Raw genomic sequence first — 22,813 nt, 5'->3', positions numbered from 1 at the left:
CCCGGTGTTTTTTTCAGACTGTAAACAGTAAAACATCATGGGCCTCATGTGGGAGATCTTTCATGAGATTCCTCTCCAAGAGGAGATGTAGGGGCTGAAGGCAAACACAGAGCCCTAAAGAGGATTTACTATTCTCTGGGACCTCAGAATATAATAAGCTAGAATGTGGACCATAGCAATGTGGTTAGTTTTGGAGATGGACTCCAAGATGGTGGAAGAAGGAACATGGTTCTTTCAGGTTTCCTTTTGGCCCACGTTTTCTTGTACCCTGACAAGCTCTGATTTCCTCACTGGTTTCTCTCCACCTTACATCTAATGTCTCAGAGGAGCTTCCCAGGACATCAGCGGCACTCTCCCTGCCCTCCTATCCCCTCTTGGGTCTCTGATTCCCGCCTACATTTTCCAGATGAATTTTTTATAATTTCTTCCCAGACTAGCTCAAAAACATTAGATTCTCTATGTAGCTGCAATTTTCAAATTACAGATTGACCCAAGGCTTTATAGCCCAAAGCTGCCCTATCTCAATCTACTCAGAAATGCATAATGTATACCGGGGCTTGAGTTTTGGAAGAAGGAGTTCTTGAGGGCTAAAGAGAAGGGATCCAGATCAGCCAGCTTTTACATCCTCTACTGCTGAAGAGATATCTTTCTTTACATTCCAGAAGTAATTACACCTCATAAAACATCTCACAGAGTCTGAAGGGAACGTATTAGTTCTCTGAGACCCAGGACATGAGTTCAGATCAGAAATGTAAAGGTAAAAAAGACCGCAGGCATACTTCACTTTATTGTGCTACACATTGTGTTCTTTTACAAATTGAAGGTTCATGGCAATCCTGCACAGAGCAAGTCTAACAGGATTTTTCCATTTGCCATTTTTCCAACAACATTTGCTCACTTAATGTCTCTGTATCACATTTTGATAATTCTCACAATATCTAAATTTTTTCATTATTATTATATTTGTTATGGTAATCTGTAATCAGTGAGCATTGATGTTACTATCATAATTGTTTTGCGATGTCACAAACTGTGCCCATAAAAGACGGCAAACTTAATCAAAAAATGTTGTGTGTGTTCTGACTGCTCCACTGACCGGTCATTCCCCCATCTCTCTCCTTCTCCTTGGGCTTATATATTCCCTGACACACAACAATATTGAAATTAGGCCAATTAACCCTAAAATGACCTCTAAGTATTCAAGTGAAGAGTTACACATCTCTCACTTTAAATCAAAGGCTAGAAATGATTAAGCTTAGTGAAGAAGGCATGTTGAAAGCTGAGACAGACAGAAAGCTAGGCTTATTACACCTGTCAGGACATAGGAAAATCTCCTTTCTTCCATGCTTGTGTTCTTATGGCTGAACTATAATAAAACTGACACAAGACTACATTAACAGGAGAAAAACCCAGTTTAATATGTACATATTGGAGACCATAAAGAAATGATGCTCAGAGAGTGAACAAAGTAGGCAGTATACATGTCTTTTATATAAAGAAACAATAAATTTGTGAAGAATTGACAGGCCAAAGAAACTTAGGTTTGGGGTACGTAATTAATGAGGAATTTGAGCTGAGTTTAGACTTGAGGTATTAAATTAGCAAGGTTTGTGTATACAGGTCTCTCAGCCTTGAATTCCCTAGCTCTGGTGATAAAGATGCAGGGAGAGCCCGTTTCACATGGGAGATTTATTTCTTGCTTTCAGGGGAAATACAGAAAGGAGGATCAGAATGCCGTTTTTGTTTCTCAAGTAACTTTAATTTAAAATAATGAATATGCTTTCTTGGGATACTTTGAGGTGGCCTGCCCATGCCCCAACACACCAAACAACTAACCAAGCAATGAATGTGAAGGAAAAGTTCTTGAAGGAAATTAAAAGTGCTACTCCAGTGAATACACAAATGATAAGAAAGTGAAATAGCTTTATTGCTGATATGGAGAGAGTTTCAGTAGTCTGGATAGACAATCAAACCAGCCACAACATTCCTTTAGGCCAAAGCCTAATCCAGAGCAAGGCCCTAACTCTCTTCAATTATATCAAGGCTGAGAGAGGTGAGGAAGATGCAGAAAAAAAGTTTGAAGCTAGCAGAGCTTGCCTCATGAGGTTGAAGAAAAGAAACCATCTTCAAAACATAAAAGTACAAGATGAAGCAGCAAGTGCTGATGTAGCTAGTTATCCAGAATACCTATTGAAAATAATTAATGAAGGTGGCTAAACTAAACAGATCTTCAATGTAAACACACCTATATCAGAAGAAGATGCTATCTAGGACTTTCACAGCAAGAAAGGAGAAGTCAATGCTTAGCTTCCAATCTTCCAAGGACAGTCTGACTCCCTAGTTAAGGGCTTATGCAGTTGGTGACTTTAAGTTGAAGCCAATGCTCACAAATCATTCTGAAAATCCTAGACCCCTTAAGAATTTTGCTAAATCTACTCTATACATGCTATATAAATGGAATAACAAAACCTGGATGACAGCACAACTTTTTACAATATGGTTTGCTGAATATTTTAAGCCCACTGTTGAGACTTACTGCTCAGAAGAAAAGATTTCCTTCAAAATATTATTGTTCATTGACAATACACCTGGTTAACCAAGGGCACTGATGGAGATGTACAACAGGATTAATGTTTTCATGCTTGCTAACCCAACACCCATTCTGCAGCCCATGGATTAAGAAGTAATTTCAACTTTCAAACTTTATTATTTTGTAAGGCTATAGCTGCCATAGACAGAATTCTTCTGATGGATCTGGACAAAGTAAATTGAAAACCTTATGGAAAGGATTCACCATTTTAGACACCATTAAGATTATTCATGATTCATGGGTGTAGGTCAAAATATCAACATTAACAGAAGATTGGAAGAAGTTGATTCTAAATCTCCTGGATGACTTTGAGGGGACCAAGACTTCAGTGCAAGAAGTAACTGCAGGTGTGGTAGAGACAGCAAGAGAACTCGAGTTAGAAGTAGAGCCTGAAGATGTCACTGAATTGCTAAAATGTCATGATAAAACTTTAACAGATGAGGAGCTGCTTCTTATGGATGAGCAAACAAAGTTGTTTCTTGAGGTAGAAACCACTTTTGATGAAGATGCTGTGAAGACTGTTGAAATGACAATAAAGGGTTTAAAATATTACATAAACTAAGCTGATAAAACAGCAGCAGAGTTTGAGAGGATTGGCACAAATTTTGAAAGAAGTTCTACTGTGCATAAAATGCTGTCAAATAGCATCGCATGCTACAGAGAAATCTTCCATGAAAGGAAGAGTCAACTAATGTGGCAAATTTCACTGTTGTCTCATTTTAAAGAAATTGCTACAGCCACCCCAACCTTCAGGGACCACCACCTTGATCAGGTAAGCAGCCATCAATATCAAGACAAGACTCTCCACCAGCAAAAAGATTAGGACTCGCTGAAGATTCGGATGATGGTTAATATTTTTTAGCAATAAAGTATTTTTTAATGAAGATATATACATTGGTTTTTTAGACGTAGTGCTATTGCACACTTAAGAGAGTACAGTATAGTGTGAATGTAACTTTTATATGCACTGGGAAACCAAAAAAATTTATGTGACTTGCTTTATTGTGATAGTCACTTTATTGTGGTCTGGAACCTAAACTGCCATATCTCTGAAGTATGCCTGTAAAAGGATGGCTATGGGACTTCTGAGAGGTATGAGAAAGGAAGGAGTACTAGAGAGAAGAGAGGTCCTTGGATAAATGAGTTCTTCTCCTTCTTCTCACAATCGATTTCCCTACCTTGCTCTATGCACGCCACATAACAAACTCACACACTGAGCCCTCTATTCCACTCCAGCTGTCAACAAGATTTATAGATCAAAAGTAGACTATAAACAAACATCACGCCACTGTATAGCTCTCCATTAACCACCATACTCCATACCATCCTCTTCTCCTTTCTGAACTGTGAGAAGGAAAAGTAGGACAACCACTTTGAAAGAAATTCGCCGTTTCTTATGACATAAAATATATATTGACCCTAAAAATCAGTATTCTGCCTTATAGTATTTACTCAAGAGGAGTGATCTGTTTGTATTTCTAGAGACCTGGATATGGGGCCCTCCAAGCCCTGCATGAACAAACACGGCAGAAACAATTCCCCTCCCATCTCACTGGGGGAGGAGAAAGGGCTTTTCTTCATTCCCGAGGACTGCCATAGTCTGTCAGCTCACTGGAAAGAGTGAGGCTGACCAGGAGAAACAAAAGTTTGGCCTACGATGTTGTTGAGAAATCCCTGAAAGTACTCTTGACTCTTCCTATATTGCCATGAATAATAATTTTTTGAACCTAGGCAAGCAGAGAAAAGGATTTCAAATAAAATAGAATTATTTCAAAAATAGAAAAGAATATTAAATCAACATTTAATTAGTATATTCAGTGAAATGGTCTATTATAATTATAAAATAAGATGAGGGAGCTATGAAGATGACAAGAAAATTTGGTTTAGGATGCTAAAATATTTATGTTACAACTACATAAAATTCTCTAAAATCTTTTTTTTTTTCTGTGAGGAAGATCAGCCCTCAGCTAACATCCATGCCAATCCTCCTCTTTTTGCTGAGGAAGATTGGCCCTTGGCTGACATCTGTGCCTATCTTCCTCCACTTTATATGGGACGCCGCCACAGCATGACCTGACAAGCGGTGCCTTGGTGCGTGCCAGGGATCCGAACCTGGGCCGCCAGCAGCGGAGGGCGCGCACTTAACCACTGCACCATGGGGCCAGCCCTCTAAAATCTTTTTGATTGCTTAGCAAGTTATTCTATTACTTAAAACAAAGCAAAAATAATAATTTTGAAAGTAAGCTAATACATATTTTTAAAATAGTTTATTTCAATACAGTTAAAGGCAACCAGAAAATCAATTAATAGACACCATTCTGGATCACTGCTTATGTGTTAGGAAACAGTGGCAGTTATTTAAAATATTTTATTGTTTAATTTTCACAATAACTCATCAACTGATTTTCATTACATGTTTTTTGCAAATGAGGAAGTATATCTCATACAGTTTAGTTTACTCGATAAGAGCCAGTAGGTGGAAACACCAGAATTATAATGTCTCCTTGTGATACAGAAAGAGAAATATTGCATGATCTCACTTACATTTAGAATCTAAAATAGTCAAACTCATAGAAGCAGAGGGTAGGATGGTGGTTGCCAGGGGCTGGGAGCAAGGGGAAATGAAGAGATTTTAGTCAAAGGGTACAAAGTTTCAGTTATGTAAGATGAGTGAGTTCTGGAGATCTAACGTACAGCATGGTGCTATGGTCTGAATGTTTGTGTCTCCCCCTCCAAATTCATATGTTGGAAACCTAATGCCCAGTGTGATGGTATTAGGAGGTGGGGCCTTTGGGAGGTGACTAGGTCATAAGGGTAGAGCCCTCACCAATTGTATTTGTACCTTGATAAAAGAGACTCTAGAGAGATCCCTAACTCCCTGCACCATGTGAGGAAACAGCGAGAAGTTGTGAGTCTACAACATGGAAGACGGCCTTCACCAGACTGGCACCATGATCTTGGACTTCCCAGCCTCCAGAACTGTGAGAACTAAATTTCTGTTTTTTATAAGCCACTCATTCTGTGGTAGGTTGTTATAGTAGCCCGAACAGACAAAAATACATGGTGACTATAGTTAACAATATTGTCATGTATACCTGAAATTTGCTAAGAGGATATATTTTAAATTAAATCTTCTCACCACACACACACACACACACACTTATGCACAAGCACAGACACACAAAATGGTAACTATGTAGAGGTGGTGGTATGTTAATTATCTTGATTGTGGTGATCATTTTACAATGTATACATATATTTAAACATCCTGTTGTTCACCTTAAATAGTTGCAATTTTTGCATGCCAATGATATTTCAAAGCTGCTAAAAAAAAACTGAAAACAAAAATATGGCTGTGAGATATATGTTTGTGTGTGTGTGTATGTATCAAAAGCAGAACTGGAGTAATTTTTTTTTTGAGGAAGATTTGCCCTGAGCTAACATCTGTGAGAGTCTTCCCCTATTTTTTATGTGAGATGCCACCAGAGCATGGCCATCAATGAATGGTGTAGGTCCAGACCCAGGAACCAAACCAGGGCTGCAGAGACAGAGCATGCTGAACTTAACCACTAGGCCACAAGACCAGCCTGCAAACTGGAGTAATCTTGACAGTGACATCAAGGACCTTTAAAATGGGGGAAATTGTACAAGGCTTGTCTTTGTATTATTTTTTACATCTGTATGTGAATCCACAATTATATCAATTTTGTTTTTTAAAGTTGCCAATTTTACAAAGTCTTATCTAGCATACAAGTGATCCTTTGATTTTGCGTCCTCCATTGAGTTTCCTTCTAGGTGGCAGACATGGCCCATGAGAAGTGTGAATGAGTTTGGTGTATTTAGAGATCTATTGGTATTTCCAGATTACTGGGCGTGGAGCTCAAGGGAGACGAGTGAAGAGAGGAGAGATTGCAGAACTGGGCAGAAGTCCTATCATCAAGAGCCCTTTATATAGGCAAGGAGGGGATAGAAATTTCTGTAGAGAATCACAAAAACCACTATGTATTTATACGTACAAGAAGCTAGTGTAGCAGCTTTCCCAGATCTCTCTGGCTTTGAGATCTTCAAGTCTACTTATTTCCTTTTGTCTCCTGAAAGAGGGTAGCAGCAATGTCCTCTGCTGTCTCTGATTATAGATGTGACCCAGAGGCTGGGCTGTCAAAAGGAGCGTTGGACACATAATTTCATAATTTTGCACATCCTCTTATTATTTTGTTCGTGTTAAGTTTTCTGCTTCTTCCTGTGAGTCATTTCTATATTACCCAAATTACTCATTTAAAAGAGAGTCTAAAGATTATTAGGTAGAATCGTATAACATTTCTAAGATGTTTAGTTACCAGTAACAGACCACTTTTCATTCAGAATTTCATTAGTTGGGTTAGTTACCTTTTGCCTTGTTTAGATTTCTGGAAAATAATCGTATTCTGCTATGGTCACTTATTGTAGTATTTTATTTGCTCTTCAATAATTTCAATGAGTGAGTCTCCCCTGTATGGAAGGAGATGGTAGTTTTGAGGCAGGAATGGGCAAGGATAGTTCCCCAAAACTGAAATCCCTGTCTGGACCTTACAGAAGACCATATGTTGCTGCAGTTGCTTCCACCTGTGACACCAGCTAGTGGTCCTTTGAGAGTTAATGATTCAGAAGGGAAGGAGCAGGCTCAGGGCAGAGAGGAAACCACAAATACACAAAACTACAACTGCAAGAAACACAACACAGCCTTGACAATTTCAGATTTCAAGCCCCATAGCTAAAGCACCATCCACCAGAGAGTGAAGGAAATGAGGATATTTGAGTTCTCATTGGGGTAAAGTAGCATGAGTTGCTTAATGAATAGGAAGGCCTGTGGCCTTTGAGAACACCTGTGAAGGCACAGATGCCACTTTTAACACATCGGTTTGCCTTAGCTTTCCTACAATATATTAAATATAAAAAATGAACTCATGACCCACATTAAATGTAAATACTCTAAAATTTATGATTTTGCTAAAGAGGACCACTTGACATAATAGCATGTTTAGGAACAACATAATCATCATTTATTCATCTAATATGAGGGAGATTTTACCCCATAACATAAAAATAATAAGTGCTATGTTATTAAGTCTCCAATATTCTCAATATTAACTGAAAACACTTAGTGTCTGTGATGATTAATTTTGTGTGTCAAATGGGCTAGGCCACAGTACCTAGGTATTTGACCAAACACTAGTCTAAATATTTCTGTAAAGTTATTTTCTAGATGAGATTAATATTTAAACCAGTAGACTAAATAAAGCAGATTACCCTCCATAATGCAGGTGGGCCTCGACCAATCAATTGAAGGCCTTAAAAGGAAAAAGACAGAGGATCTCTGGGGAAAAAAAAAAAAAAAGGGAATTCTGTCTCCAGACTACCCTCAGACTTGGACTGCAACATCAATTCTTTCCTGAGTCTCCAGCCTGCCAACCTGCCCCGCAGATTTTGGAATTCTCACCCTCCACAATTGGAGTTAATACCTTAGGATGTATCTGTCTGCCTATCTATCATCTATCTATCTATCACCTATTTGTCTAAGTACGTGTACATCCTATTAGTTCTGTTTCTCTGGAGAACCCTGATTATTACAGGGTCTAGGAATGTACCTATACAGTCTTAGAGGCAAAGCAACGTTAAGGAGAAAAACATTTGCCCCACTTCCCACCCCAGGGAGACAAAGGGAGTTACCTGAGCTGGGAAGATATATAGCACAGCAGAGGGGAGTATAAGCCGTGGGTACTGAGATTAAGATCTGACCCAGTTTTAGAAAGGATGGAGAGATTAGCACAGGATGAAGAGATTTCACAGCCTTGTCATCAAGCAAAATGGAAGGTCACTGGAATCTCATATTAATGAGTGCAAGTTATGTTTTTATTCCAAGGAAAATCTCAGGTCCCCAAATGGAGAAACTACTGATGACCATCTGGTAATGGCTCTAGATACTGCTGCCAGCACATTTTCCATGAATGATCCTGGGGGTTGAAGGTTTCTTATTCCTTGAGATTCACCTGAGCCCACTGAAACTTTCCACTGTGCATATACACCTGCCTCATTAATGGCCTGTCATAAGTCCTGAGGCCCCAGAAATACAAGATGAATTGATGGCTACTCAGTCTCAGAGGTGATGGGGAGGGAAAAGCCCTGGAACTGATTTGCAGAAAGCAAATCACACTTGATGCCCACTGAAATTTTTGAGTCCAGGATACCTTCTTTGGTTGTTTACTGAGAAGAGAGAGTGTAACTGGGAGCAACTTAAACTTTTGATTTACAGCATATTTACAATTAGGTAACTGTATTCTTAAATACTTTAACCTGAGTAACATTTATAAATATGTCCTGTGAAACATAACGTTCACAAGTTATATTAAAATTGTCTTGTCCAATGCCAGTGGTTTCTCCAGTTTTTCTCTAATCAGTTCACATTTCAGGAAAGTTGGGGCATGCAACATGAAGAAAAGTGCATCTTGGATCTTCAGGGGCACTGACAACAGGAAAGAATAGAAACAGGTTCTGCTCTCTCTCAGTTTCTGCTTAGACAACTCTCTTACATTCTGCACATAAAGGAGACTGGATATAGAATCACCAGCTTCTGCCTCTCCAGACCACTTCTCAGCTGTTCACAGCTTCAAACAATAGGCTTATTGTGCAGCAAGAGGCTTGGAAGTGTGGTACTGCTCCTTAGGGGTCAGGGGCTTCCTACCTTGGCAGAACTGTCAGTGTATACTATGCAATGACACCAGGTGCCCTCTTGGGCATCCGAGGCATTTAGACCAGTTGCTTGTCTGTGGCCCAGATGTGACACACACTGTCACAATACTCAGTGATAAAAGTCCCTGCTGCATTAGTAAGTCAGGTTTGAATCTCTCTTGTAGCAAGACCTTTGAGTCAGTATCGATGCAATATTTCTGAAGGGAAAATTAATTTCACTTATCGTTAGAACCAGTTTCAACTCTTGTAAATCTTCGAGTTGAGCAACAAATTTGTCCTTTCTTACCAGAGTACTGGATAATTTTCTGATCTTCTCCACTCCGTCTGGATTAACACTCATCTCACAGTAGCTCAATCTGAGTAATTCTTGGTAGGTGAGCTCCTGTCAGTCCAGTTCAATTTTGAGGAAATCATTTTCTCAGGGATGGGTTCTAAATCGTCACCTTAAGTACTAGCTCTTGCATAATAAATGGAAATGCTCCAGTGAAGAAAAATGGATGGAATGCTGGCACTGGTCCCTTACACATCCCATTTTGAGTCTCCAGAGACACTGGTGGCTTGGGCAGGACAGAACAGAACAGTGAGTGACTCTGACTCACTGATGACTGACAAACAGGGCCCGGTTTTGTGCTTTCTGGTGTTCCGAATATGGCAGAGGGGGCAGACACATTACAGTTCTGAACCAGTTCCACGAGGTGTGTTCCCATGGAAAGGCTCCTAGCAGAGGAGATTCCCAAGAATGAAGCAATGGAGGAGAGCCATCCTCAGTGGGTGATGCAGGAGGTGTGGAGAATACCCCATTCTGAAACTGGGTTGAATCCTCTGCCATGGAGGAGTAGATAAAAGGGAAGGCTGAGTTGGCCAAATAGTTGAGAACAAAGGGCAGTTTTGACTCCTTCATGTCGGGGAAGTCATCATCATCATCACCATCTTCCACTCCCATAATCTTCCTGATTTCTCTCCTTGAGGTTATTTGGACTGGCATTTCTCCTTTTGTGGTAAGAATCACTTTGTCAGCTCCTGATTTTAACAGGAGACCACTTGGCCATGATGGTGTTACATGCCCAGTGTAAACAGGTCCAGCTGTTGACCACATTTTGGGAATTCACCCTTAACCTGCTCTCCAACAATTTCTGCACCTCTCTAATGTCCCCCAAGTTCAAGGACTCCCACCCTTCCCCTGCTGCTTCTGGCCCACAGACCCAGCCTCCTTCAGGCTTGCAAACTTTCTTCAAATTTTGTGCAGTAGCATAGCCTGCTCTAAGATGTAATGCATACTTCTCTAAGAAGAGTTTATGTCTTTGCTATCCTAGGTAGTTCTATTCTTCATCCTAAGTTTTAAAATGATTTTTTTCTAAAAAAGAGGGAAAATGCATAAGGTAGTAAATACAGTGGTATATCCAAGTGTTTCACCCAAAGGAAAAACCCTGAACACCAAAAGGCTGTCTCTCCTAAGGATAGTGGAGCCTAGACATGACCCTCTCCACAAGACACATCATAAAATTCATACTTTCTTCAGTAGGGTTTTGGGATCTGAAAAACGAGACATCACCTAGAGTCAATTATCATTTTGTTAAAACAAAACCAAAGCAAAACAAACTATTCCATTGGACATAGATTTAGCTTACATTTTTTAAGTTATTATAACAAATATTTATTCTTACTTATTAGACACTTTGAAAAGTGTTTTACAGTTAATAAAATTTAGTTTCTCACTGTGATCCTAGGAATTGGGTACAATCTTTAACATCAATTTTTATTTTAAGAAAATGAGACCAAGGGATGTTAAGTAACTTATTCAAGGTTACACAGCTTAAAGTGAAGAAATCAGGTTTGACTTCGGAAACTCTGAGCACCAAAAAATCGATTCTTGGTAAATATTTTATTTATTCACTTCCCACTTTAACTCGGCGATATATATAGGGTCCTATTCGTAAAGCAACACACTCTGAAGGATTCACTATTTAGAGACACATTCCTGAGCACTGTCCTTGATAACAAAAATAGGGCTGAGAGTTTTCCTTTGCTAATTCTGTTAAGCAGCAGAGGGAATGAGGAAGAAGAGAATGTCAGAGGAGTTACAGCAATACGGTTCTTTCTATAGGAGAGATTAGATGTGTTTCCCTTGCAAATACAAAAAAATAAGCATTCTCTCCTAATGAAAACAAGACGTTAGGAAGAGAAGGTTCAAGCTTTCACTGTATAGTGGACAAATATAAAAGACTGTTATGGTTGAGTTGTGTTCCCCCAAATTCATATGTTGTAGTCCTGTCCCCTAGTACTTCGGAATGTGACCTTGTGTGGAGATAGGGTCTTCCCAGAGGTAATTAAAATAAAATGTTGTCATTAGGGTGGACCCCATTCCAATATGACTGATGCCCTTATAAAAAGTGGAAATTTAGACACATAGCCATGTATAGTGAGAAAAAGATGTGAAGAGACATAGGGTACAGACAGCCATTTATAAGCCAAAGACAGAAACCAGGAGCATATCCTCTCCTCACAGCTCCGAGAAAAAACAAACTCTTTTGAACCCTTGATTATGGACATTTAGACTCGAGAACTGTCAGATAATAAATTTCTGTTGGTTACTCACCCAGTCTGTGGTACTTTGTTATGGCAGCCTTAGCTGACTAATGCAAAGACATTGTAAATAAAAAAAGGGGATAACGCTGCAATGAACACAGGGGTGCATGTACTTTTACAAATTGGTGTTTTCAAGTTCTTTGGATAAATACCCAACAGTGGAATAGCTGGATCATATGGTAGTTCTATCCTTGATTTTTTGAGGAATCTCCATACTGTTTTCCATAGTGGCTGTACCAGTTTGCACTCCCACCAGCAGTGTATGAGAGTTCCCTTCTCTCCACATCCTCTCCAACACATGTTTTTTCCTGTCTTGTTAATTATAGCCATTCTGACGGGCGTCAGGTGATATCTCATTGTAGTTTTGATTTGCATTTCCCTGATAGTTAGTGATTTTGAACATCTTTTCATGTGTCTGTTGGTCATCTGTATATCTTCTTTGGAGAAATGTCCGTTCAGGTCTTTTGCCCATTTTGTAATTGGGTTGGTAGTTTTTTTGTTGGTGAGATGCATGAGTTCTTTATATATTTTGGAGATTAAGCCCTTATCAGATGTATGGTTTGCAAATATTTTCTCCCAGTTGTTAGGTTGTCTTTTCGTTATGTTGATGGTTTCCTTTGCTGTACAGAAGCTTTTTAGTTTGATGTAGTCCCATTTGTTTATTTTTTCTATTGTTTCTCTTGCCCGGTCAGACATGGTGCTTGAAAAGATGTTGCTAAGAACGATGTCGAAGAGCATACTGCCTATGTTTTCTTCTAGAAGTTTCATAGTTTCAGGTCTTACATTCAAGTCTTTAATCCATTTGGAGTTAATTTTTGTGTATGGTGTAAGGTAAGGGTCTACTTTCATTTTTTTGCATATGGCTATCCAGTTTTCCCAACATTATTTGTTGAAGAGAGATTGGATTGGTGGTTACCAGAGGGGAAGCGGGGAGGGAGGAGGGTGAAAGGGATAATTAGGTACATGTGTGTGGTGATGGGTTGTAATTAGTATTTTGGTGGTGAACATGATGTAATCTATGCAGAAATAGAAGTATAATGATGTACACCTGAAATTTTTACAATGTTATAAACCAATGTTACTGCAATAAACAAAAAATTAAAAACTGGAAAAAAAAAAGGGGGGGGAGAGCCAGCCCTGATGGTCTAGTAGTTAAAGTTCCGCATGTTCCACTTCAGCAGCCCATGTTCGGTTCCTGGGTGTGGAACCATACCACTCATCTGTCAGTAGCCATGCTGTGGCCACAGCTCACATAGAAGAACTAGAAGGACCTGAAATTAGAATATACAACTATATACTGGTACTTTGGGTAGGGAAATAAAAGAGAGAGGAAGATAGGTGGCAGATGATAGCTGAGGGCAAATCTTTCCCAGCAAGAAATAAAAGTGGGGAAAAAAAGGAAGAGGAGGTCGTAATGGTGCAGATAATCTCAGGTGCAGAAGATGAGCACCAGGACAAGGACACTAGCAGAAGTGGGTGAGGGAAACAGGAAGTTCAGGAGCTCAGTGGGCACAGTGTCTTGGGAGTTGGACAGTTCCAAGGACTGAAATAAGGATAAACAGTCTGAGAAAAGCAACATTTAGAGAACTTGTAGATAAGTGACCCCATGGTTTGTGACATTGAAAAATGAGCCAGTGCCTGCTTCACAGTCTAGGAAAATCCAAATGCAGTGAGAAGGAACAGCCATGGAAAGAGTCAAGACCTGGGGATCAGAGGTGGAAGAGTCCTCGTAGGCATTGTACTTAGATTCATTCTGTAACCCTTTAACCCAGTAGCCATAATGAGGTCTGTATCTGGAGTAAATATTTGGATGATTTATTTTTTGGCCAAACATAACCTCAAAAATCTTCCTTCTATTGAAATTACTTGTTTCACTCTATACCCCCAGGATCCAGGCAATCTTCCTAGACACATATGCTTCCCAATAATATATTCTTGAGGAGAAACATTGGTGACCCAAGACGTCCAAAGCAGAAAAATTACATGAATGCACATTAAGAACCGCTAAAGCATACGAATCATTACTTGTCTCTTATTCGCAGATAAGACAATATTCCAAAAGGCAGTGACTGGCTTCAGCATCCCGTCTACTGTAGGAAAAATTAAAGGGTCAGGTGAGGGGTATAGAATGTTTAAGTCTTGTGACATTGTGAGGAGCAATATTGGGAGTTTACTGGGAGGAACTTGTGTTGATGTGTCAGAGATGAGTAGGACACAAGAACAATTGTATGTATGCAGGTTTGGGGAGGAACATGTGAAGCTAAGATCATGGGACCTAGTAGTAACCACAACTTCTGAAAAGGGACCAGAACATGGAGATTTGAACATCCTGTAACTTCCTCTTACCCAACTTGGATTGGACCTCTGTCAGCTCTGAAATGACAAAAGTTGCAATGATGTTGTTAGAAGAACAGGAGTTAACAATGATAACAGTCCTCTCCCTAGCGTGGAGACAGGGGAGGGGAGCCCTGTGAGGCTATGAACTGGTGAATGAGAGGACAAAGCAGACAGCTGGCCATTCCCCCTTAGATCTGATCACATCTTCAGCACAGGATCTCTCTCTCCTTGTCAGGCTTACCTCCCCTCTTTTACCGTCATCTAGAAACAACACCCATTCCCCCATTTGGCTTGATACTACAGGAATGTCACACCCACACCATTCCCCTGGCTCTCCTCTCCTGTAAACATTTGGAGTTTCGTTATGAGATCAGAGGATCCAGATACTCTTGTTTGTTCCTTGGGAAAAGTTTTTGGCCTCTGACCTTTGACTGCTGACCTTTGAGCCAGAAGAAAAATGTTCATGTCCACCTTCAGGTTACCCTCTGTATGACTTTTGGAATGTCTTGACCTCTCAGAAGCATAGTTTCTTCCTTCCAATAAGACATCATTAACCTCTACCTCTCTACTTCCTATAAATCATATGAAATTATGGATTTAATAACACAAAATGAAAACTTGTTACTTTAAAAACAAATTAATATGTGGAAGAGTCACTGCATGGATATGGGTTCCCAGGGAGATGATCAGAAAATATGATGGTAGAGACTGGCTCCTGGCTGTTTGAGTCATATCAAGGGTGGGAATACTGTCTGGAGACATCAATATCTTCAAAGTCTGCTCCCCAGTAGGGAGGACCTTAGAATAATCTGAAATTTCAGTTATCTGTGAACAATTACAAACACTTGGAGGTGAGGACATCATGGACACCAAACTAATAGTGGTCTGAATTTCATGTGTTTAGAAGAGCTTGATGCTGTTAGGTAGGTGTGTAAATTTAGACAAAAGGATTTTCCCTTTCCATTCTGGCTTCTAAAGTACGTGACCAAGATAGATCAATTGTTTGCACCTTGGCCAAAAGACTCCTTGAGATTCAAATCTGCTTTTGGAAATCTAAACAGAACCATATAGAAAGACTTGGTCTTCTCTATTCCCAGGGCAATAGTTTAAATATAAAGGAGTTGTCACCAATTCTATGTGCTTGGCAGATCAAGAAGATGTGATCTTCCCACACTAAGTCAAATAACTATGAAATATGGGAATGTTAGTAAAATAGAGGCATGCATAGTGAAAAAAATGGATAAAGTCAGAGGGGTCTGATGATGCAACACCTTATCCCTAATACTGCTATTGACCCCAAATCTGTGACTTCCTTCGGCCAATTCCCTGCCATAGAATCTGGTCCATTCTCAAAAGTCAGAGAACACTCAAACCATGATTTGTGAACAGAAATTTAAGATAAATCTACATTCATAATTTCCTGACCTGAGAGATATTTTATTATAATTGACCACCAGATAACTCGAATAGCTTTCAACCTCTTTTCACAGCACAAAAGTAGCATCTCTGGTCTCCCTCACATACTTTTCCAAGATACTATTTTCATCCTACAGAGAAAAGAGAAAACATGCATCAATTAATAATACGCCCTCCTCACTTACAAAGCTTAATCACATTTCTACCACCAACTGATATGGTGCGATTAGAGATGGCTCCAATATGTGATCCAAAAAGTAAAGACAAGGCCCAGGCCTATCATTCTGGAAGACTGTTGTAAGAGTGTCACATATCCTAAAAGGTAGAAACAGCATTGACTCTAGTGAAAGTACATCATACAGCTTTCAGTATCTGGAGAAGACATTAATTATGAGGAAAACAAGAGGTCCATAATTTTTTGGTGAAATACATAAGGTTCTCCATGAGATAATTTGAATAATTCATGATTCTTTCATTTATTCAACAAAAATTTAAAATGATATACCATTATTTGCCAAGCATGATGCCAGGCTTTGGTGAATCACAAATGAGTATATAATCATAATATTCCTCAAGAAGTTTACATGGCTTTTGCTGAGGGTACAAGCAAACAAATGTATTAATGGAGGCATTTCTCAAGTCTCTCTCTTCTCATTTTATACAATGTCTACAAGCGATCTATCTACTCTCGGAAATTCAACACACATATATGTTCAGTTGATTTCCAACTCTATATTTTCACTCAATTTTGTCTCTTAAATGAAGGTTAATATACGCAGTAATAAATAAAACGCAGGAACAAGTAACTTGGAAGGTCTAACAAGTAACTTACTATTCACTAGCCAAATATCAAAAGCTAGATTAAAAGGAAAAATAAATAATTCAACATAATAGTTGGATTGTTCAATAACTCATTCTCAATAATTGTGTGAACAGCTTGCATGTAAACAATCAGGATATAGAAGACATGGACAATACTATCAACCAACATAACCTAGCTGATATCTGTAGACCATTTCACTCAATGAATGAAGAATATACATCTTATCTTCATTCAGATGGACACATTTTCTGGACATACAGACATTAAGCTATAAAACAAGTGTCAGTACATTTAAAACACTGAAATAATAAAATACATGCTCTCTGATTATTGAGGAAATAAATTTGAAATCCACAGCAGATGAAAAAGAAAGAAATCACTGAATATTTTTTAATTAAAAAACACCTTCAAATATCCCAAGAGTTAACAAAAAAATCACAATGAAAATTTGAAAATAAGTTTAACTGAATGAAAATAAAAAACAAATAACCAAAAAGTATGGAATACAGATAAGGAAATACATTTATATCATTAAACACTATATCAGAAAAGAGGGTCTCAAATCAGTGATCTAAGTTCCACTTTTAAAAAAAAAACTACAAAAGAAACAGCAAACTAAACTCAACACACACATGTGCGCACACCTGCATACACACACATGCACACACAAAGAAAGAAAACATTAAAGGTGACAGCAGAAATATATGATAAAGAAAGGTCAAAAATAGATAAGATCGTGAAAGAATAAAGTTTGTTTTCCTAAAACATCAACAAAATTGACCAAACATAAATAAACTGACCAAAAAAAGAATAAAAAAGAGAAAGAGATAGAACAAGCAAATCACCAAAATCAGGAAAAATTGAGGAGATGTTACAATGAGTGATGTAGAAATTAAAGGATTTATAAGGGATTATTATGATTAACTTTAGGTGTAAAATCAGACAAATTAGACAGAATGGAGAATTTCCTACAAAGACATACATTACTGAAAACTAACAAACACAAGAACTGTAAAAAATCTGAATAAACCTAACACAACTAAAAAATATATATATTTTAAAGCTTTCCAAAAAGAAAAGCCCACAGTGAGATGATTCCTCTGGTGAATTCTGTGGACTATTTAAAGGATATATCATACCAGTCTTCAAAAATATTTCTTTCAAAAAACAGCAGAAGTAGGGGAGAAATTTCAAGTCATTGTATGAGGAAAAAGAAAAAAAGCTCTTGGAATCCAAAGTGCATTTGTTTGTCTGTGACTAAGCTGGATCGTGAAGTACCTGATAAATGCTTAACATGGACCCCAGATAACAGGGGCCTATAGAATATCATGGGACACAATGCTTCTTCCCTCCACAGTCAAATTTTTTCATTACACTAGATAAATGAATAAAAATGATATTTTCTCTTATTATTCATACATTCAATTATTCTGATAGCCTCTGAAATCAATGCAGGGAAAGGCGTACTGCAGGACTGAAGGAATCTTAATGTCACTACCAGAAAGACCACTGCAATATAGAGGAGAAAGAAACTAGTCTTCCTTTTCTCAAATCTCAGTGGCTGGGACTACTTCACAAGTCATACCTGTAATATCCTCCTTGTTGACCCCTGCAACCAGTGTTCCACATCTGAGATGAAAGCTCTCACCAACTGGCTCTACTGGACCAGCTCTTTCTCAGCCTCGACCACGTTATGTAGAATACCTGTCTCCTCCTTCTTCAGCTTTAGCAGCTCCTTCTGCTCCTCACAGTCCAGGATACCTCTCATTTGTTTAAACTCTGCCTGGACACGTTGTGTCTCATTATGTATTTGATTCTTCAGGAATGAGAAAGAGATGGAGGTACTCAGGCTCTCAGGCAGAGATTGGGAGACAGAAAAAAGAACCGATTTGTTTGATAAGTTCTCGCAGGGAAGTGAGATAAAAGCAGGGGAGCAAGCCTTGGGAAAGCTGACTTTTCCTATTATTTTCTCTTCATCATATTCCAAAATAATACCTTCAAATCTGCATTACTGAGACCAACTCTGAGCCAAATTGGATGCCAAGGTGTGGCTCAGCTTTAACAAATCCATACAGGTCCAGAATAACGAAGCCTCCCTGTAACTTCCTGCCAAAAGTTAAACACTTAGGACAGAGCCAGGAGCCATTGCCAAATGTCTTCCCCCAGGAGAGTCAAAGGCTCAAAAACATGACAGGAAAGGAACACAGAATTCACTAGCCATCCTCACCAGAGAGTCCATTTATTTGAATATCTCCCTCCAACTGTCTGTGTCCATTTGTGACATGTTCTCTTTTCAGCCCCCGCCCCTATCAGAGAAATGATAAAGAAGAGGACTAATCAAATAACTTTTGGACATATCAACTGTCAGGGAATAAAGAAGAAGGAAGCTCCTTGTGACTAACAAACAGGGTCCCGCCCAGATTTCAGTGTAACTCCCTCAAGTATTTCCTCCTACCTTCCAGGAAGTACTCTCTTCTCTGACATCAGCTTCCAACTACTCAGTTTCCTGCTAGTCCTCCCTCAGCCTCTCCAGAGCTGTATGGAACCTCTCCTGTGAGAAAGGAATCAAACCAGAATCAAGCACTGGGCTTTTTCAGCATCTAAACAGAGGATAAATGGGTCAGAAATCAGGCTGAACTCTGGAGAGATTAGAGATTACAGAAACTGTAAGAAAAGCAATTAGAATCTATGACAAAAGAAAATCTGAGATGGTGAATGTGTTCTTTAAGACTCAAGTAGTAGAAGTCAGCATCCCCTCCCCAAGAGAAGACTGATTCTCTTTCTCCTAGAAGAAACCTGATGCTGAGGCAAGGAAAGATCTTACATGTCAATCCACACAGCTCTCCAGTTATCCCTCCTATTCAAAGGGGTAATGAGAGATTTTCTTGGGCACCAGATTTCCACCTACTAGCACAAGATACAACAAAATGTACTTCTGGCTAAGAGTCTGAACTGTAGGCTTATCCTTTTGTCACTGGATGGAATGCACGGAAATGGCCTTCAGACTAAGGAAGGTGAGCATAGGAAGAAAAGAGTTCACAGACCTCAGGGCTATGGTGACAAGGTAGTTAAAGTCCAATGCAAAGTGGAGATTTCCCATCAAGTACCATTTACTGCCCTGTCTTGCCTCCATCTTTTCCTCCTACCTGATATTCCTGGAAAACCTTCTCCATGAGGAGTGTGTGTTGACTTTAGTGCTCCTGAGCCCTCTCCAAAGCCAGCAAACGATCTTCCCAGCCTCCTACAGAACAGCAGGAGTTTCTCTTCATGGCGCACACAGAGATCTCTATTCTGCTCTTCCTGTGGTTTCCAGTTGATCTCCCCGAGCCTCTCAACTATGCGGGCCATGGGCTGATTAGTATGCAGGTTCCTGGGCCCGTAAGAGATTCAACAGACAAGGCAGCTACTCTCTTCTCCTTGCTCGATCCTGGACTCTTTGTTTTCTGCAGTGATGCAGGTTTGGCAGAAACTTTGGCCACAGTCTAGGCTCAGCGGTTCTTTCAGGAGCTCCAGGCAGATGGGGCAGGTCACCTGCTCCTTTATGTTCACCAGGATTCCTGAAGCCATCACAGCTGCTCCCCATCCTAACTTTCATAATTTCTAAGGCTCTTCTTCCTCACAGATCCCTGCATTATTAGCAAAGGTTAAAAGGGCACAGAGTAAGAAATGAAGGAATAATATGATATTAAAGGTGTAGAAATCAAGAGCAAGCCAAGACCAAAATATTGAAAGACGAAATAGAAAAGGTGGTGAAAGAAGGAAAGAAACTCGGTGAACTGGTAAAAAGGACTTTTCATAATAATATCAAACACTTTATTTCCAGTTCATGTCATGTGACAAATTCGATCCTTATCTCTGCAATGACTGATAATTTTCTTTACTTTCACTGAAAGAAAGGATGACCTGACATCTTTTCTACCAAGATCCTTGTGTGATCCACCATCTATCCTGCCTGTTCTTTCCCACGCCAAAAGCGCCAAACCACTTTTGCCTCTGGGATGTTATACCTGCTCTTCTCTCAGCTGCCCTGATATCAGTATGACTCACTCTTATACTTCAGTGAACTCTCTCCTTACACGTTCTCTTATCAGAAAGACCTGCTCTAACCTACTTAGAGTGTGACATTTGCCATCATTTGCTGTATGTTTGCAATTATTTCTCTTATTATTGTGATATAATATTGGACAAGGTGTATGTGTACATGGCAAGAGCAAACCCTTCATCATATGTGTGAATAGACATAACAAGTGACATACAAAGGTCATTTATCTTCAATAGACAGAGGTGAGATGAACCTAATGTATTTGGGGTCGCTCAGCCTACCCCACTGAGTTGTTCAAAGACAAACAGAAGACACTTCATGAACCCAATTACTACCCAGAACAATGGAGCAAGTGGAAATGAAGAGATTCAGACCAGCTGTGAGGTTGTGGGGAGTCTTGTGTTTCTAAATGGTGAGCTTTCACCTTGGCCTGGAAATTTGCCAGGCACACTGAAAGGGGCGTAAATGTGTGTATGCATGTGGATGGTGGAAAGGGAGATGGTATGGATATGCTGATAGGATCACACGTGTTAGATACCTGGGAAAAGAAAAGTAAAGAGAAAATAAATGTTATTCTTAAGTCTCAAAATATTATTCAAAATCATTCAACAAATAATCATTAATGATTAATTATGCTAGTAACTGGACCAATATCCAAAAACACAAAGATAAGTGTAAACAGAAAACTTACACCACTGTGACCTTGACATTGATCTGGAAAGTAATAGTAAATTGAATATTCAGCCTTATGTGTACAAAAGAGCAATTGTGAAGAACACTACCAGAGAGACATAGAAATTGTTGGGGCAAATGGAGGGATACCAAGAATTTCACCCTGAAAACATAAGAGTTGAACTGAAAACTGAAGATGAAGGACATATGAGAGGAGAGAGAGGAAAACATTTCTTAAGAGGAAGAAATGACCAGTTCTTGGAAGACATATCATCTTGTATGAGATTTCAAATGCCAGGGTAGCTGGTGTGCAGAAAACTGCTGGGCCTTTGGTATCACATGAGTCTGCAGTGACCAAAAAAATATGACACTTCCCAAATTATGTAACATTTAGGGACTCTTTTCCCAGAACAAGAAATTATCAGTGTCTTTCCATCAGTGAAGAGTGGGAACATACTTAGCTCTTCACTTGGTCTATGAAATGTTAGATGGATCCATAGTGGAACTGGAAAGATCAGTTAGGATGCAGGTACAATTGCTCAGGGAAGAGATGATGGTAGCTTGAGGGGCAAAATGGTGAAGGAAATGGTGATCAGCAGATGCGAATGAGAGAGAAGATGAGGTAGAAGGATAGGACCGGGAGTTAGTTTGAATATGTGGAAACAAAGCGTTAACATCAGGCCTGAGGTCTTTCTTCCTGTAAAGATGATATTGGGTTACTCTTCTCTTAGTAAGCATTTGTTTTTTATTTCTGGGAAACCTACTGGGTTACAATAAAGTGGAAGTTCAGCTGCCTTGATAGTAAAAGTGGCCTAAGGTATCAAGTGCATTTGAGCTGGGAAGACTTTGTATAGAGCTTAAATGCCAGTTGGTAAAAACAGACTTAAATTTTCACAGGGAAATGTGGTTCTTATAATCAAAATGTGTCTTATTTATGCCTTTGGAAGCTGTGCTCATGGGTATTTCGCAAGGTAATCTGTTCTTTGTAGCAATATGCTTATCTGATCTATAGTAATTTTATATGCATTGAACTAGTTTGGCTACTTATAAAGCTGAGATGACGGGGATAAAGTATTTCCTGTACCACTGTAAGGTCCATCACTGAGAACTCACCTGAGGCAGCCATGCCAGCATGCTGTGTCTCCTGTCTTGTATCTCCCGGCTAAGCTATGTGAACCTGACAGTTTATATCTCATTAGGTCACATGGCTGGAAATGGCCATACAGATTGCAAACTGCTGCTGGTGGTCAATCAGAGGGGGTATCACAGAAGGGTAGCACTGTGATGCTTATTCTCTGACCTGGACTCAATATGGCTATGTGACCACAGTCCAGGTTCAGGAGTTCTATCAGGAACTCCAGGCAAATGGGGCTATGACGCAATAAACAATGAAAGGGCGTATCTCAGTAGATACTAATGTTCTGACAGTTGCCAAACTGTGACAGTAAAAGAAAGTTCTCCAGCGTGAGACAACCAATACATTTTGCCCTTCCGCTGCACAAAGGAAGGAAAAGCTAGACAGACTGTATGAAGATAAATTTAGATCTACTAAAAGTGTCTCCTTGTGCCGTGTTCATCTGACATGAAGGGAACGTGATAAAGAATGAGTCTGAAAGTGAAA

At 39.4% G+C, this 22,813-nt stretch overlaps 1 protein-coding gene and 1 pseudogene across 1 annotated transcript in view; both read right to left on the bottom strand.

The window, feature by feature from the left end:
* LOC131408754 (tripartite motif-containing protein 5-like) overlaps window positions 1-22,813 on the bottom strand; it is a 420,025-nt gene that overhangs the window by 260,241 nt on the left and 136,971 nt on the right. The window lies entirely within an intron of this gene.
* Window positions 17,960-20,706, bottom strand: LOC131408768 (tripartite motif-containing protein 5-like; annotated as a pseudogene).

Source organism: Diceros bicornis, chromosome 7, assembly GCF_020826845.1.
Source record: "Diceros bicornis minor isolate mBicDic1 chromosome 7, mDicBic1.mat.cur, whole genome shotgun sequence".
Classification (NCBI taxonomy): Eukaryota; Metazoa; Chordata; class Mammalia; order Perissodactyla; family Rhinocerotidae; genus Diceros; species Diceros bicornis.
The sequence above is the reverse complement of the archived record's forward strand: the minus strand, read 5'-3'. Positions and strand labels throughout refer to the sequence as shown.